The following is a 15,716-nucleotide window of genomic DNA, read 5'->3' as shown; positions in this document are numbered from 1 at the left end:
CACCGATCTCTCGCGTGGGCGGGCAACCCCAGGGTGATAACCCTGCTGGTCTTCCTTAAGAAAGTCTTAAGGGCCTCATACACCTGTTCACAGTATTTCATGCGATAGGTACCCCAGGATGTCCAATATCCTGCTGGTCTTCCTTAGTAAAGCCTAAGGGCCTACGTACACCTTTCACAGTTTTACATGTGAGAAGGTACCCCAGGATGTCCAATATCCTGCTGGTCTACTTTAAGGCAATTCCCTGTCTACCACAGGCTGTCCTTAAAGGTTACATATAGAGAAGTGGTCTACTTCACATAACAAAACAATGCACGCACCTTGGCAGATACCTGGCATTACAAACATAAGACATGTAGCTACATATAGACATATATTTACATCCAGCACTGGTTTTGTTTTACGTGTTGAAACTATGTGTGGTATAGTTGAGATTTACTGATTTGTTCTTTATGATCGGGATATTGAACCCACTCACCCAGTTGGGTCTGATTGTCTGTCCGGGGTCGTTCAGTTCACAGCATGACTGCCTGGCGTCTCCCGTGGCTGTCGCTGTCTGCTTAGGCTGAAGATAAGTCTTGGACTTTCTCAGGGTTCGATGTCCGATCCGGGTCACGGCACCAACTGATGAATCTCGTTGTCTTTCATTATTGTCCTTATTTCAGCTCTGCGTTGTGTTTTTGTTTCCAATAAAAGACGGCCCCAATCTCACACAATACCACACAGTCCAGTGTCTCCTTTTCAGGTGTATTCCAAATGAATCTCTCCAACACGGGGTTTGAGTGTTCGTCTCGTCTTCGTCCCTCGTCTCTTCTCCAAGACTGTCTCTGGTCTCTTCTGTGGCCTTGTTTTGTCCCATTAACCTACGCCGCCTCGGAGCCCAGGCCTTTATCTCTAACCACAACAATGGTGTATGGCCCAGAGTGTACCAGCCATGGGATGTCTTTTTAAGTCTATGGAAGAGGGACACCGTTGCTTAACGAAAACTCAAGCCGACAGCCATACTCAGAGGTCAATCATCATAATTAGGAAATAGCTAACAGGATCATATTAAAAGGCATTTCTCTGAAAATCAACACTATTCAACAATCCCTCCTAAGGAGTCAAAATGTTCCTAAGACACCTCTCTCACTGAGAAAAGTGTTTTTCAGGCATGGAAACACAAGATTGAAAAGGTGAATAAAAGCATTTCTACCACAAGAATACATGTTCTAATGATGACTCCTATAATGGTGCGTGCTATTCTGCATGGGAGAGTTTTTACCAAAATACCTCGAGGCGCATGGAAAGTCAAAATGTTCCTAAGACACTTCTCTCTCTCTGAGAAAAGCGTTCTCCAGGCATGGAACGACAAGTTGTGAAAAGGTGAATGAAAGCATCTCTACCACGAGCATACATGTTCTAATGAGGACTTCTATAATAGCGCGTGCTATTCTACATTGGAAAGACATACATTTTGACCAAAATACATCGTGGCGCATGTACAGTCAAAATGCTCCTAAGACACTTCTCTCTCTCTGAGAAAATTATTTTCCAGGCATGGAAACACAGAATGTGAAAATGTGAATAAAAGCATTTCTAACACAAGAATACATGTTCTAATGATGGGTCCTATAATGGTGCGTGCTCTTCTACATGATAGGGTCATTAATCCTGTTCCAAAACGCTCAGGACGCATGTACAGTCAGAATGTTCCTAAGACACTTCTCTCTCTCTGAGAAAAGCGTTCTCCAGGCATGGAACGACAAGTTGTGAAAAGGTGAATGAAAGCATCTCTACCACGAGAATACATGTTCTAATGAGGACTTCTATAATAGCGCGTGCTATTCTACATTGGAAAGACATACATTTTGACCAAAATACATCGGGGCGCATGGAAAGTCAAAATGCTCCTAAGACACTTCTCTCTCTCTGAGAAAATTATTTTCCAGGCATGGAAACACAGAATGTGAAAATGTGAATAAAAGCATTTCTAACACAAGAATACATGTTCTAATGATGGGTCCTATAATGGTGCGTGCTCTTCTACATGATAGGGTCATTAATCCTGTTCCAAAACGCTCAGGACGCATGTACAGTCAGAATGTTCCTAAGACACTTCTCTCTCTCTGAGAAAAGCGTTCTCCAGGCATGGAACGACAAGTTGTGAAAAGGTGAATGAAAGCATCTCTACCACGAGAATACATGTTCTAATGAGGACTTCTATAATAGCGCGTGCTATTCTACATTGGAAAGACATACATTTTGACCAAAATACATCGGGGCGCATGTACAGTCAAAATGCTCCTAAGACACTTCTCTCTCTCTGAGAAAAGTATTTTCCAGGCATGGAAACACAGAATGTGAAAATGTGAATAAAAGCATTTCTAACACAAGAATACTTGTTCTAATGATGGGTCCTATAATGGTGCGTGCTCTTCTACATGATAGGGTCATTAATCCTGTTCCAAAACGCTCAGGACGCATGTACAGTCAGAATGTTCCTAAGACACTTCTCTCTCTCTGAGAAAAGCGTTCTCCAGGCATGGAACGACAAGTTGTGAAAAGGTGAATGAAAGCATCTCTACCACGAGAATACATGTTCTAATGAGGACTTCTATAATAGCGCGTGCTATTCTACATTGGAAAGACATACATTTTGACCAAAATACATCGGGGCGCATGTACAGTCAAAATGCTCCTAAGACACTTCTCTCTCTCTGAGAAAATTATTTTCCAGGCATGGAAACACAGAATGTGAAAATGTGAATAAAAGCATTTCTAACACAAGAATACATGTTCTAATGATGGGTCCTATAATGGTGCGTGCTCTTCTACATGATAGGGTCATTAATCCTGTTCCAAAACGCTCAGGACGCATGTACAGTCAGAATGTTCCTAAGACACTTCTCTCTCTCTGAGAAAAGCGTTCTCCAGGCATGGAACGACAAGTTGTGAAAAGGTGAATGAAAGCATCTCTACCACGAGAATACATGTTCTAATGAGGACTTCTATAATAGCGCGTGCTATTCTACATTGGAAAGACATACATTTTGACCAAAATACATCGGGGCGCATGTACAGTCAAAATGCTCCTAAGACACTTCTCTCTCTCTGAGAAAAGTATTTTCCAGGCATGGAAACACAGAATGTGAAAATGTGAATAAAAGCATTTCTAACACAAGAATACTTGTTCTAATGATGGGTCCTATAATGGTGCGTGCTCTTCTACATGATAGGGTCATTAATCCTGTTCCAAAACGCTCAGGACGCATGTACAGTCAGAATGTTCCTAAGACACTTCTCTCTCTCTGAGAAAAGCGTTCTCCAGGCATGGAACGACAAGTTGTGAAAAGGTGAATGAAAGCATCTCTACCACGAGAATACATGTTCTAATGAGGACTTCTATAATAGCGCGTGCTATTCTACATTGGAAAGACATACATTTTGACCAAAATACATCGGGGCGCATGTACAGTCAAAATGCTCCTAAGACACTTCTCTCTCTCTGAGAAAATTATTTTCCAGGCATGGAAACACAGAATGTTAAAATGTGAATAAAAGCATTTCTAACACAAGAATACATGTTCTAATGATGGGTCCTATAATGGTGCGTGCTCTTCTACATGATAGGGTCATTAATCCTGTTCCAAAACGCTCAGGACGCATGTACAGTCAGAATGTTCCTAAGACACTTCTCTCTCTCTGAGAAAAGCGTTCTCCAGGCATGGAACGACAAGTTGTGAAAAGGTGAATGAAAGCATCTCTACCACGAGAATACATGTTCTAATGAGGACTTCTATAATAGCGCGTGCTATTCTACATTGGAAAGACATACATTTTGACCAAAATACATCGGGGCGCATGTACAGTCAAAATGCTCCTAAGACACTTCTCTCTCTCTGAGAAAATTATTTTCCAGGCATGGAAACACAGAATGTGAAAATGTGAATAAAAGCATTTCTAACACAAGAATACATGTTCTAATGATGGGTCCTATAATGGTGCGTGCTCTTCTACATGATAGGGTCATTAATCCTGTTCCAAAACGCTCAGGACGCATGTACAGTCAGAATGTTCCTAAGACACTTCTCTCTCTCTGAGAAAAGCGTTCTCCAGGCATGGAACGACAAGTTGTGAAAAGGTGAATGAAAGCATCTCTACCACGAGAATACATGTTCTAATGAGGACTTCTATAATAGCGCGTGCTATTCTACATTGGAAAGACATACATTTTGACCAAAATACATCGGGGCGCATGTACAGTCAAAATGCTCCTAAGACACTTCTCTCTCTCTGAGAAAATTATTTTCCAGGCATGGAAACACAGAATGTGAAAATGTGAATAAAAGCATTTCTAACACAAGAATACATGTTCTAATGATGGGTCCTATAATGGTGCGTGCTCTTCTACATGATAGGGTCATTAATCCTGTTCCAAAACGCTCAGGACGCATGTACAGTCAGAATGTTCCTAAGACACTTCTCTCTCTCTGAGAAAAGCGTTCTCCAGGCATGGAACGACAAGTTGTGAAAAGGTGAATGAAAGCATCTCTACCACGAGAATACATGTTCTAATGAGGACTTCTATAATAGCGCGTGCTATTCTACATTGGAAAGACATACATTTTGACCAAAATACATCGGGGCGCATGTACAGTCAAAATGCTCCTAAGACACTTCTCTCTCTCTGAGAAAATTATTTTCCAGGCATGGAAACACAGAATGTGAAAATGTGAATAAAAGCATTTCTAACACAAGAATACATGTTCTAATGATGGGTCCTATAATGGTGCGTGCTCTTCTACATGATAGGGTCATTAATCCTGTTCCAAAACGCTCAGGACGCATGTACAGTCAGAATGTTCCTAAGACACTTCTCTCTCTCTGAGAAAAGCGTTCTCCAGGCATGGAACGACAAGTTGTGAAAAGGTGAATGAAAGCATCTCTACCACGAGAATACATGTTCTAATGAGGACTTCTATAATAGCGCGTGCTATTCTACATTGGAAAGACATACATTTTGACCAAAATACATCGGGGCGCATGTACAGTCAAAATGCTCCTAAGACACTTCTCTCTCTCTGAGAAAAGTATTTTCCAGGCATGGAAACACAGAATGTGAAAATGTGAATAAAAGCATTTCTAACACAAGAATACATGTTCTAATGATGGGTCCTATAATGGTGCGTGCTCTTCTACATGATAGGGTCATTAATCCTGTTCCAAAACGCTCAGGACGCATGTACAGTCAGAATGTTCCTAAGACACTTCTCTCTCTCTGAGAAAAGCGTTCTCCAGGCATGGAACGACAAGTTGTGAAAAGGTGAATGAAAGCATCTCTACCACGAGAATACATGTTCTAATGAGGACTTCTATAATAGCGCGTGCTATTCTACATTGGAAAGACATACATTTTGACCAAAATACATCGGGGCGCATGTACAGTCAAAATGCTCCTAAGACACTTCTCTCTCTCTGAGAAAAGTATTTTCCAGGCATGGAAACACAGAATGTGAAAATGTGAATAAAAGCATTTCTAACACAAGAATACATGTTCTAATGATGGGTCCTATAATGGTGCGTGCTCTTCTACATGATAGGGTCATTAATCCTGTTCCAAAACGCTCAGGACGCATGTACAGTCAGAATGTTCCTAAGACACTTCTCTCTCTCTGAGAAAAGCGTTCTCCAGGCATGGAACGACAAGTTGTGAAAAGGTGAATGAAAGCATCTCTACCACGAGAATACATGTTCTAATGAGGACTTCTATAATAGCGCGTGCTATTCTACATTGCAAAGACATACATTTTGACCAAAATACATCGGGGCGCATGTACAGTCAAAATGCTCCTAAGACACTTCTCTCTCTCTGAGAAAAGTATTTTCCAGGCATGGAAACACAGAATGTGAAAATGTGAATAAAAGCATTTCTAACACAAGAATACATGTTCTAATGATGGGTCCTATAATGGTGCGTGCTCTTCTACATGATAGGGTCATTAATCCTGTTCCAAAACGCTCAGGACGCATGTACAGTCAGAATGTTCCTAAGACACTTCTCTCTCTCTGAGAAAAGCGTTCTCCAGGCATGGAACGACAAGTTGTGAAAAGGTGAATGAAAGCATCTCTACCACGAGAATACATGTTCTAATGAGGACTTCTATAATAGCGCGTGCTATTCTACATTGGAAAGACATACATTTTGACCAAAATACATCGGGGCGCATGTACAGTCAAAATGCTCCTAAGACACTTCTCTCTCTCTGAGAAAAGTATTTTCCAGGCATGGAAACACAGAATGTGAAAATGTGAATAAAAGCATTTCTAACACAAGAATACATGTTCTAATGATGGGTCCTATAATGGTGCGTGCTCTTCTACATGATAGGGTCATTAATCCTGTTCCAAAACGCTCAGGACGCATGTACAGTCAGAATGTTCCTAAGACACTTCTCTCTCTCTGAGAAAAGCGTTCTCCAGGCATGGAACGACAAGTTGTGAAAAGGTGAATGAAAGCATCTCTACCACGAGAATACATGTTCTAATGAGGACTTCTATAATAGCGCGTGCTATTCTACATTGGAAAGACATACATTTTGACCAAAATACATCGGGGCGCATGTACAGTCAAAATGCTCCTAAGACACTTCTCTCTCTCTGAGAAAATTATTTTCCAGGCATGGAAACACAGAATGTGAAAATGTGAATAAAAGCATTTCTAACACAAGAATACATGTTCTAATGATGGGTCCTATAATGGTGCGTGCTCTTCTACATGATAGGGTCATTAATCCTGTTCCAAAACACTCAGGACGCATGTACAGTCAGAATGTTCCTAAGACACTTCTCTCTCTCTGAGAAAAGCGTTCTCCAGGCATGGAACGACAAGTTGTGAAAAGGTGAATGAAAGCATCTCTACCACGAGAATACATGTTCTAATGAGGACTTCTATAATAGCGCGTGCTATTCTACATTGGAAAGACATACATTTTGACCAAAATACATCGGGGCGCATGTACAGTCAAAATGCTCCTAAGACACTTCTCTCTCTCTGAGAAAATTATTTTCCAGGCATGGAAACACAGAATGTGAAAATGTGAATAAAAGCATTTCTAACACAAGAATACTTGTTCTAATGATGGGTCCTATAATGGTGCGTGCTCTTCTACATGATAGGGTCATTAATCCTGTTCCAAAACGCTCAGGACGCATGTACAGTCAGAATGTTCCTAAGACACTTCTCTCTCTCTGAGAAAAGCGTTCTCCAGGCATGGAACGACAAGTTGTGAAAAGGTGAATGAAAGCATCTCTACCACGAGAATACATGTTCTAATGAGGACTTCTATAATAGCGCGTGCTATTCTACATTGGAAAGACATACATTTTGACCAAAATACATCGGGGCGCATGTACAGTCAAAATGCTCCTAAGACACTTCTCTCTCTCTGAGAAAAGTATTTTCCAGGCATGGAAACACAGAATGTGAAAATGTGAATAAAAGCATTTCTAACACAAGAATACATGTTCTAATGATGGGTCCTATAATGGTGCGTGCTCTTCTACATGATAGGGTCATTAATCCTGTTCCAAAACGCTCAGGACGCATGTACAGTCAGAATGTTCCTAAGACACTTCTCTCTCTCTGAGAAAAGCGTTCTCCAGGCATGGAACGACAAGTTGTGAAAAGGTGAATGAAAGCATCTCTACCACGAGAATACATGTTCTAATGAGGACTTCTATAATAGCGCGTGCTATTCTACATTGGAAAGACATACATTTTGACCAAAATACATCGGGGCGCATGTACAGTCAAAATGCTCCTAAGACACTTCTCTCTCTCTGAGAAAAGTATTTTCCAGGCATGGAAACACAGAATGTGAAAATGTGAATAAAAGCATTTCTAACACAAGAATACATGTTCTAATGATGGGTCCTATAATGGTGCGTGCTCTTCTACATGATAGGGTCATTAATCCTGTTCCAAAACGCTCAGGACGCATGTACAGTCAGAATGTTCCTAAGACACTTCTCTCTCTCTTAGAAAAGCGTTCTCCAGGCATGGAACGACAAGTTGTGAAAAGGTGAATGAAAGCATCTCTACCACGAGAATACATGTTCTAATGAGGACTTCTATAATAGCGCGTGCTATTCTACATTGGAAAGACATACATTTTGACCAAAATACATCGGGGCGCATGTACAGTCAAAATGCTCCTAAGACACTTCTCTCTCTCTGAGAAAAGTATTTTCCAGGCATGGAAACACAGAATGTGAAAATGTGAATAAAAGCATTTCTAACACAAGAATACATGTTCTAATGATGGGTCCTATAATGGTGCGTGCTCTTCTACATGATAGGGTCATTAATCCTGTTCCAAAACGCTCAGGACGCATGTACAGTCAGAATGTTCCTAAGACACTTCTCTCTCTCTGAGAAAAGCGTTCTCCAGGCATGGAACGACAAGTTGTGAAAAGGTGAATGAAAGCATCTCTACCACGAGAATACATGTTCTAATGAGGACTTCTATAATAGCGCGTGCTATTCTACATTGGAAAGACATACATTTTGACCAAAATACATCGGGGCGCATGTACAGTCAAAATGCTCCTAAGACACTTCTCTCTCTCTGAGAAAAGTATTTTCCAGGCATGGAAACACAGAATGTGAAAATGTGAATAAAAGCATTTCTAACACAAGAATACATGTTCTAATGATGGGTCCTATAATGGTGCGTGCTCTTCTACATGATAGGGTCATTAATCCTGTTCCAAAACGCTCAGGACGCATGTACAGTCAGAATGTTCCTAAGACACTTCTCTCTCTCTTAGAAAAGCGTTCTCCAGGCATGGAACGACAAGTTGTGAAAAGGTGAATGAAAGCATCTCTACCACGAGAATACATGTTCTAATGAGGACTTCTATAATAGCGCGTGCTATTCTACATTGGAAAGACATACATTTTGACCAAAATACATCGGGGCGCATGTACAGTCAAAATGCTCCTAAGACACTTCTCTCTCTCTGAGAAAAGTATTTTCCAGGCATGGAAACACAGAATGTGAAAATGTGAATAAAAGCATTTCTAACACAAGAATACTTGTTCTAATGATGGGTCCTATAATGGTGCGTGCTCTTCTACATGATAGGGTCATTAATCCTGTTCCAAAACGCTCAGGACGCATGTACAGTCAGAATGTTCCTAAGACACTTCTCTCTCTCTGAGAAAAGCGTTCTCCAGGCATGGAACGACAAGTTGTGAAAAGGTGAATGAAAGCATCTCTACCACGAGAATACATGTTCTAATGAGGACTTCTATAATAGCGCGTGCTATTCTACATTGGAAAGACATACATTTTGACCAAAATACATCGGGGCGCATGTACAGTCAAAATGCTCCTAAGACACTTCTCTCTCTCTGAGAAAATTATTTTCCAGGCATGGAAACACAGAATGTGAAAATGTGAATAAAAGCATTTCTAACACAAGAATACATGTTCTAATGATGGGTCCTATAATGGTGCGTGCTCTTCTACATGATAGGGTCATTAATCCTGTTCCAAAACGCTCAGGACGCATGTACAGTCAGAATGTTCCTAAGACACTTCTCTCTCTCTGAGAAAAGCGTTCTCCAGGCATGGAACGACAAGTTGTGAAAAGGTGAATGAAAGCATCTCTACCACGAGAATCCATGTTCTAATGAGGACTTCTATAATAGCGCGTGCTATTCTACATTGGAAAGACATACATTTTGACCAAAATACATCGGGGCGCATGTACAGTCAAAATGCTCCTAAGACACTTCTCTCTCTCTGAGAAAAGTATTTTCCAGGCATGGAAACACAGAATGTGAAAATGTGAATAAAAGCATTTCTAACACAAGAATACTTGTTCTAATGATGGGTCCTATAATGGTGCGTGCTCTTCTACATGATAGGGTCATTAATCCTGTTCCAAAACGCTCAGGACGCATGTACAGTCAGAATGTTCCTAAGACACTTCTCTCTCTCTGAGAAAAGCGTTCTCCAGGCATGGAACGACAAGTTGTGAAAAGGTGAATGAAAGCATCTCTACCACGAGAATACATGTTCTAATGAGGACTTCTATAATAGCACGTGCTATTCTACATTGGAAAGACATACATTTTGACCAAAATACATCGGGGCGCATGTACAGTCAAAATGCTCCTAAGACACTTCTCTCTCTCTGAGAAAATTATTTTCCAGGCATGGAAACACAGAATGTGAAAATGTGAATAAAAGCATTTCTAACACAAGAATACATGTTCTAATGATGGGTCCTATAATGGTGCGTGCTCTTCTACATGATAGGGTCATTAATCCTGTTCCAAAACGCTCAGGACGCATGTACAGTCAGAATGTTCCTAAGACACTTCTCTCTCTCTGAGAAAAGCGTTCTCCAGGCATGGAACGACAAGTTGTGAAAAGGTGAATGAAAGCATCTCTACCACGAGAATACATGTTCTAATGAGGACTTCTATAATAGCGCGTGCTATTCTACATTGGAAAGACATACATTTTGACCAAAATACATCGGGGCGCATGTACAGTCAAAATGCTCCTAAGACACTTCTCTCTCTCTGAGAAAAGTATTTTCCAGGCATGGAAACACAGAATGTGAAAATGTGAATAAAAGCATTTCTAACACAAGAATACTTGTTCTAATGATGGGTCCTATAATGGTGCGTGCTCTTCTACATGATAGGGTCATTAATCCTCTTCCAAAACGCTCAGGACGCATGTACAGTCAGAATGTTCCTAAGACACTTCTCTCTCTCTGAGAAAAGCGTTCTCCAGGCATGGAACGACAAGTTGTGAAAAGGTGAATGAAAGCATCTCTACCACGAGAATACATGTTCTAATGAGGACTTCTATAATAGCGCGTGCTATTCTACATTGGAAAGACATACATTTTGACCAAAATACATCGGGGCGCATGTACAGTCAAAATGCTCCTAAGACACTTCTCTCTCTCTGAGAAAATTATTTTCCAGGCATGGAAACACAGAATGTGAAAATGTGAATAAAAGCATTTCTAACACAAGAATACATGTTCTAATGATGGGTCCTATAATGGTGCGTGCTCTTCTACATGATAGGGTCATTAATCCTGTTCCAAAACGCTCAGGACGCATGTACAGTCAGAATGTTCCTAAGACACTTCTCTCTCTCTGAGAAAAGCGTTCTCCAGGCATGGAACGACAAGTTGTGAAAAGGTGAATGAAAGCATCTCTACCACGAGCATACATGTTCTAATGAGGACTTCTATAATAGCGCGTGCTATTCTACATTGGAAAGACATACATTTTGACCAAAATACATCGTGGCGCATGTACAGTCAAAATGCTCCTAAGACACTTCTCTCTCTCTGAGAAAATTATTTTCCAGGCATGGAAACACAGAATGTGAAAATGTGAATAAAAGCATTTCTAACACAAGAATACATGTTCTAATGATGGGTCCTATAATGGTGCGTGCTCTTCTACATGATAGGGTCATTAATCCTGTTCCAAAACGCTCAGGACGCATGTACAGTCAGAATGTTCCTAAGACACTTCTCTCTCTCTGAGAAAAGCGTTCTCCAGGCATGGAACGACAAGTTGTGAAAAGGTGAATGAAAGCATCTCTACCACGAGAATACATGTTCTAATGAGGACTTCTATAATAGCGCGTGCTATTCTACATTGGAAAGACATACATTTTGACCAAAATACATCGGGGCGCATGTACAGTCAAAATGCTCCTAAGACACTTCTCTCTCTCTGAGAAAAGTATTTTCCAGGCATGGAAACACAGAATGTGAAAATGTGAATAAAAGCATTTCTAACACAAGAATACTTGTTCTAATGATGGGTCCTATAATGGTGCGTGCTCTTCTACATGATAGGGTCATTAATCCTGTTCCAAAACGCTCAGGACGCATGTACAGTCAGAATGTTCCTAAGACACTTCTCTCTCTCTGAGAAAAGCGTTCTCCAGGCATGGAACGACAAGTTGTGAAAAGGTGAATGAAAGCATCTCTACCACGAGAATACATGTTCTAATGAGGACTTCTATAATAGCGCGTGCTATTCTACATTGGAAAGACATACATTTTGACCAAAATACATCGGGGCGCATGTACAGTCAAAATGCTCCTAAGACACTTCTCTCTCTCTGAGAAAATTATTTTCCAGGCATGGAAACACAGAATGTGAAAATGTGAATAAAAGCATTTCTAACACAAGAATACATGTTCTAATGATGGGTCCTATAATGGTGCGTGCTCTTCTACATGATAGGGTCATTAATCCTGTTCCAAAACGCTCAGGACGCATGTACAGTCAGAATGTTCCTAAGACACTTCTCTCTCTCTGAGAAAAGCGTTCTCCAGGCATGGAACGACAAGTTGTGAAAAGGTGAATGAAAGCATCTCTACCACGAGCATACATGTTCTAATGAGGACTTCTATAATAGCGCGTGCTATTCTACATTGGAAAGACATACATTTTGACCAAAATACATCGTGGCGCATGTACAGTCAAAATGCTCCTAAGACACTTCTCTCTCTCTGAGAAAATTATTTTCCAGGCATGGAAACACAGAATGTGAAAATGTGAATAAAAGCATTTCTAACACAAGAATACATGTTCTAATGATGGGTCCTATAATGGTGCGTGCTCTTCTACATGATAGGGTCATTAATCCTGTTCCAAAACGCTCAGGACGCATGTACAGTCAGAATGTTCCTAAGACACTTCTCTCTCTCTGAGAAAAGCGTTCTCCAGGCATGGAACGACAAGTTGTGAAAAGGTGAATGAAAGCATCTCTACCACGAGAATACATGTTCTAATGAGGACTTCTATAATAGCGCGTGCTATTCTACATTGGAAAGACATACATTTTGACCAAAATACATCGGGGCGCATGTACAGTCAAAATGCTCCTAAGACACTTCTCTCTCTCTGAGAAAAGTATTTTCCAGGCATGGAAACACAGAATGTGAAAATGTGAATAAAAGCATTTCTAACACAAGAATACTTGTTCTAATGATGGGTCCTATAATGGTGCGTGCTCTTCTACATGATAGGGTCATTAATCCTGTTCCAAAACGCTCAGGACGCATGTACAGTCAGAATGTTCCTAAGACACTTCTCTCTCTCTGAGAAAAGCGTTCTCCAGGCATGGAACGACAAGTTGTGAAAAGGTGAATGAAAGCATCTCTACCACGAGAATACATGTTCTAATGAGGACTTCTATAATAGCGCGTGCTATTCTACATTGGAAAAACATACATTTTGACCAAAATACATCGGGGCGCATGTACAGTCAAAATGCTCCTAAGACACTTCTCTCTCTCTGAGAAAATTATTTTCCAGGCATGGAAACACAGAATGTGAAAATGTGAATAAAAGCATTTCTAACACAAGAATACATGTTCTAATGATGGGTCCTATAATGGTGCGTGCTCTTCTACATGATAGGGTCATTAATCCTGTTCCAAAACGCTCAGGACGCATGTACAGTCAGAATGTTCCTAAGACACTTCTCTCTCTCTGAGAAAAGCGTTCTCCAGGCATGGAACGACAAGTTGTGAAAAGGTGAATGAAAGCATCTCTACCACGAGCATACATGTTCTAATGAGGACTTCTATAATAGCGCGTGCTATTCTACATTGGAAAGACATACATTTTGACCAAAATACATCGTGGCGCATGTACAGTCAAAATGCTCCTAAGACACTTCTCTCTCTCTGAGAAAATTATTTTCCAGGCATGGAAACACAGAATGTGAAAATGTGAATAAAAGCATTTCTAACACAAGAATACATGTTCTAATGATGGGTCCTATAATGGTGCGTGCTCTTCTACATGATAGGGTCATTAATCCTGTTCCAAAACGCTCAGGACGCATGTACAGTCAGAATGTTCCTAAGACACTTCTCTCTCTCTGAGAAAAGCGTTCTCCAGGCATGGAACGACAAGTTGTGAAAAGGTGAATGAAAGCATCTCTACCACGAGAATACATGTTCTAATGAGGACTTCTATAATAGCGCGTGCTATTCTACATTGGAAAGACATACATTTTGACCAAAATACATCGGGGCGCATGTACAGTCAAAATGCTCCTAAGACACTTCTCTCTCTCTGAGAAAAGTATTTTCCAGGCATGGAAACACAGAATGTGAAAATGTGAATAAAAGCATTTCTAACACAAGAATACTTGTTCTAATGATGGGTCCTATAATGGTGCGTGCTCTTCTACATGATAGGGTCATTAATCCTGTTCCAAAACGCTCAGGACGCATGTACAGTCAGAATGTTCCTAAGACACTTCTCTCTCTCTGAGAAAAGCGTTCTCCAGGCATGGAACGACAAGTTGTGAAAAGGTGAATGAAAGCATCTCTACCACGAGAATACATGTTCTAATGAGGACTTCTATAATAGCGCGTGCTATTCTACATTGGAAAGACATACATTTTGACCAAAATACATCGGGGCGCATGTACAGTCAAAATGCTCCTAAGACACTTCTCTCTCTCTGAGAAAATTATTTTCCAGGCATGGAAACACAGAATGTGAAAATGTGAATAAAAGCATTTCTAACACAAGAATACATGTTCTAATGATGGGTCCTATAATGGTGCGTGCTCTTCTACATGATAGGGTCATTAATCCTGTTCCAAAACGCTCAGGACGCATGTACAGTCAGAATGTTCCTAAGACACTTCTCTCTCTCTGAGAAAAGCGTTCTCCAGGCATGGAACGACAAGTTGTGAAAAGGTGAATGAAAGCATCTCTACCACGAGCATACATGTTCTAATGAGGACTTCTATAATAGCGCGTGCTATTCTACATTGGAAAGACATACATTTTGACCAAAATACATCGGGGCGCATGTACAGTCAAAATGCTCCTAAGACACTTCTCTCTCTCTGAGAAAAGTATTTTCCAGGCATGGAAACACAGAATGTGAAAATGTGAATAAAAGCATTTCTAACACAAGAATACTTGTTCTAATGATGGGTCCTATAATGGTGCGTGCTCTTCTACATGATAGGGTCATTAATCCTGTTCCAAAACGCTCAGGACGCATGTACAGTCAGAATGTTCCTAAGACACTTCTCTCTCTCTGAGAAAAGCGTTCTCCAGGCATGGAACGACAAGTTGTGAAAAGGTGAATGAAAGCATCTCTACCACGAGAATACATGTTCTAATGAGGACTTCTATAATAGCGCGTGCTATTCTACATTGGAAAGACATACATTTTGACCAAAATACATCGGGGCGCATGTACAGTCAAAATGCTCCTAAGACACTTCTCTCTCTCTGAGAAAATTATTTTCCAGGCATGGAAACACAGAATGTGAAAATGTGAATAAAAGCATTTCTAACACAAGAATACATGTTCTAATGATGGGTCCTATAATGGTGCGTGCTCTTCTACATGATAGGGTCATTAATCCTGTTCCAAAACGCTCAGGACGCATGTACAGTCAGAATGTTCCTAAGACACTTCTCTCTCTCTGAGAAAAGCGTTCTCCAGGCATGGAACGACAAGTTGTGAAAAGGTGAATGAAAGCATCTCTACCACGAGAATACATGTTCTAATGAGGACTTCTATAATAGCGCGTGCTATTCTACATTGGAAAGACATACATTTTGACCAAAATACATCGGGGCGCATGTACAGTCAAAATGCTCCTAAGACACTTCTCTCTCTCTGAGAAAAGTATTT

This window comes from Borostomias antarcticus, assembly GCF_949987555.1.
Source record: "Borostomias antarcticus genome assembly, chromosome: 27".
NCBI lineage: Eukaryota > Metazoa > Chordata > Actinopteri > Stomiiformes > Stomiidae > Borostomias > Borostomias antarcticus.
This window is presented reverse-complemented; position numbering follows the sequence as displayed.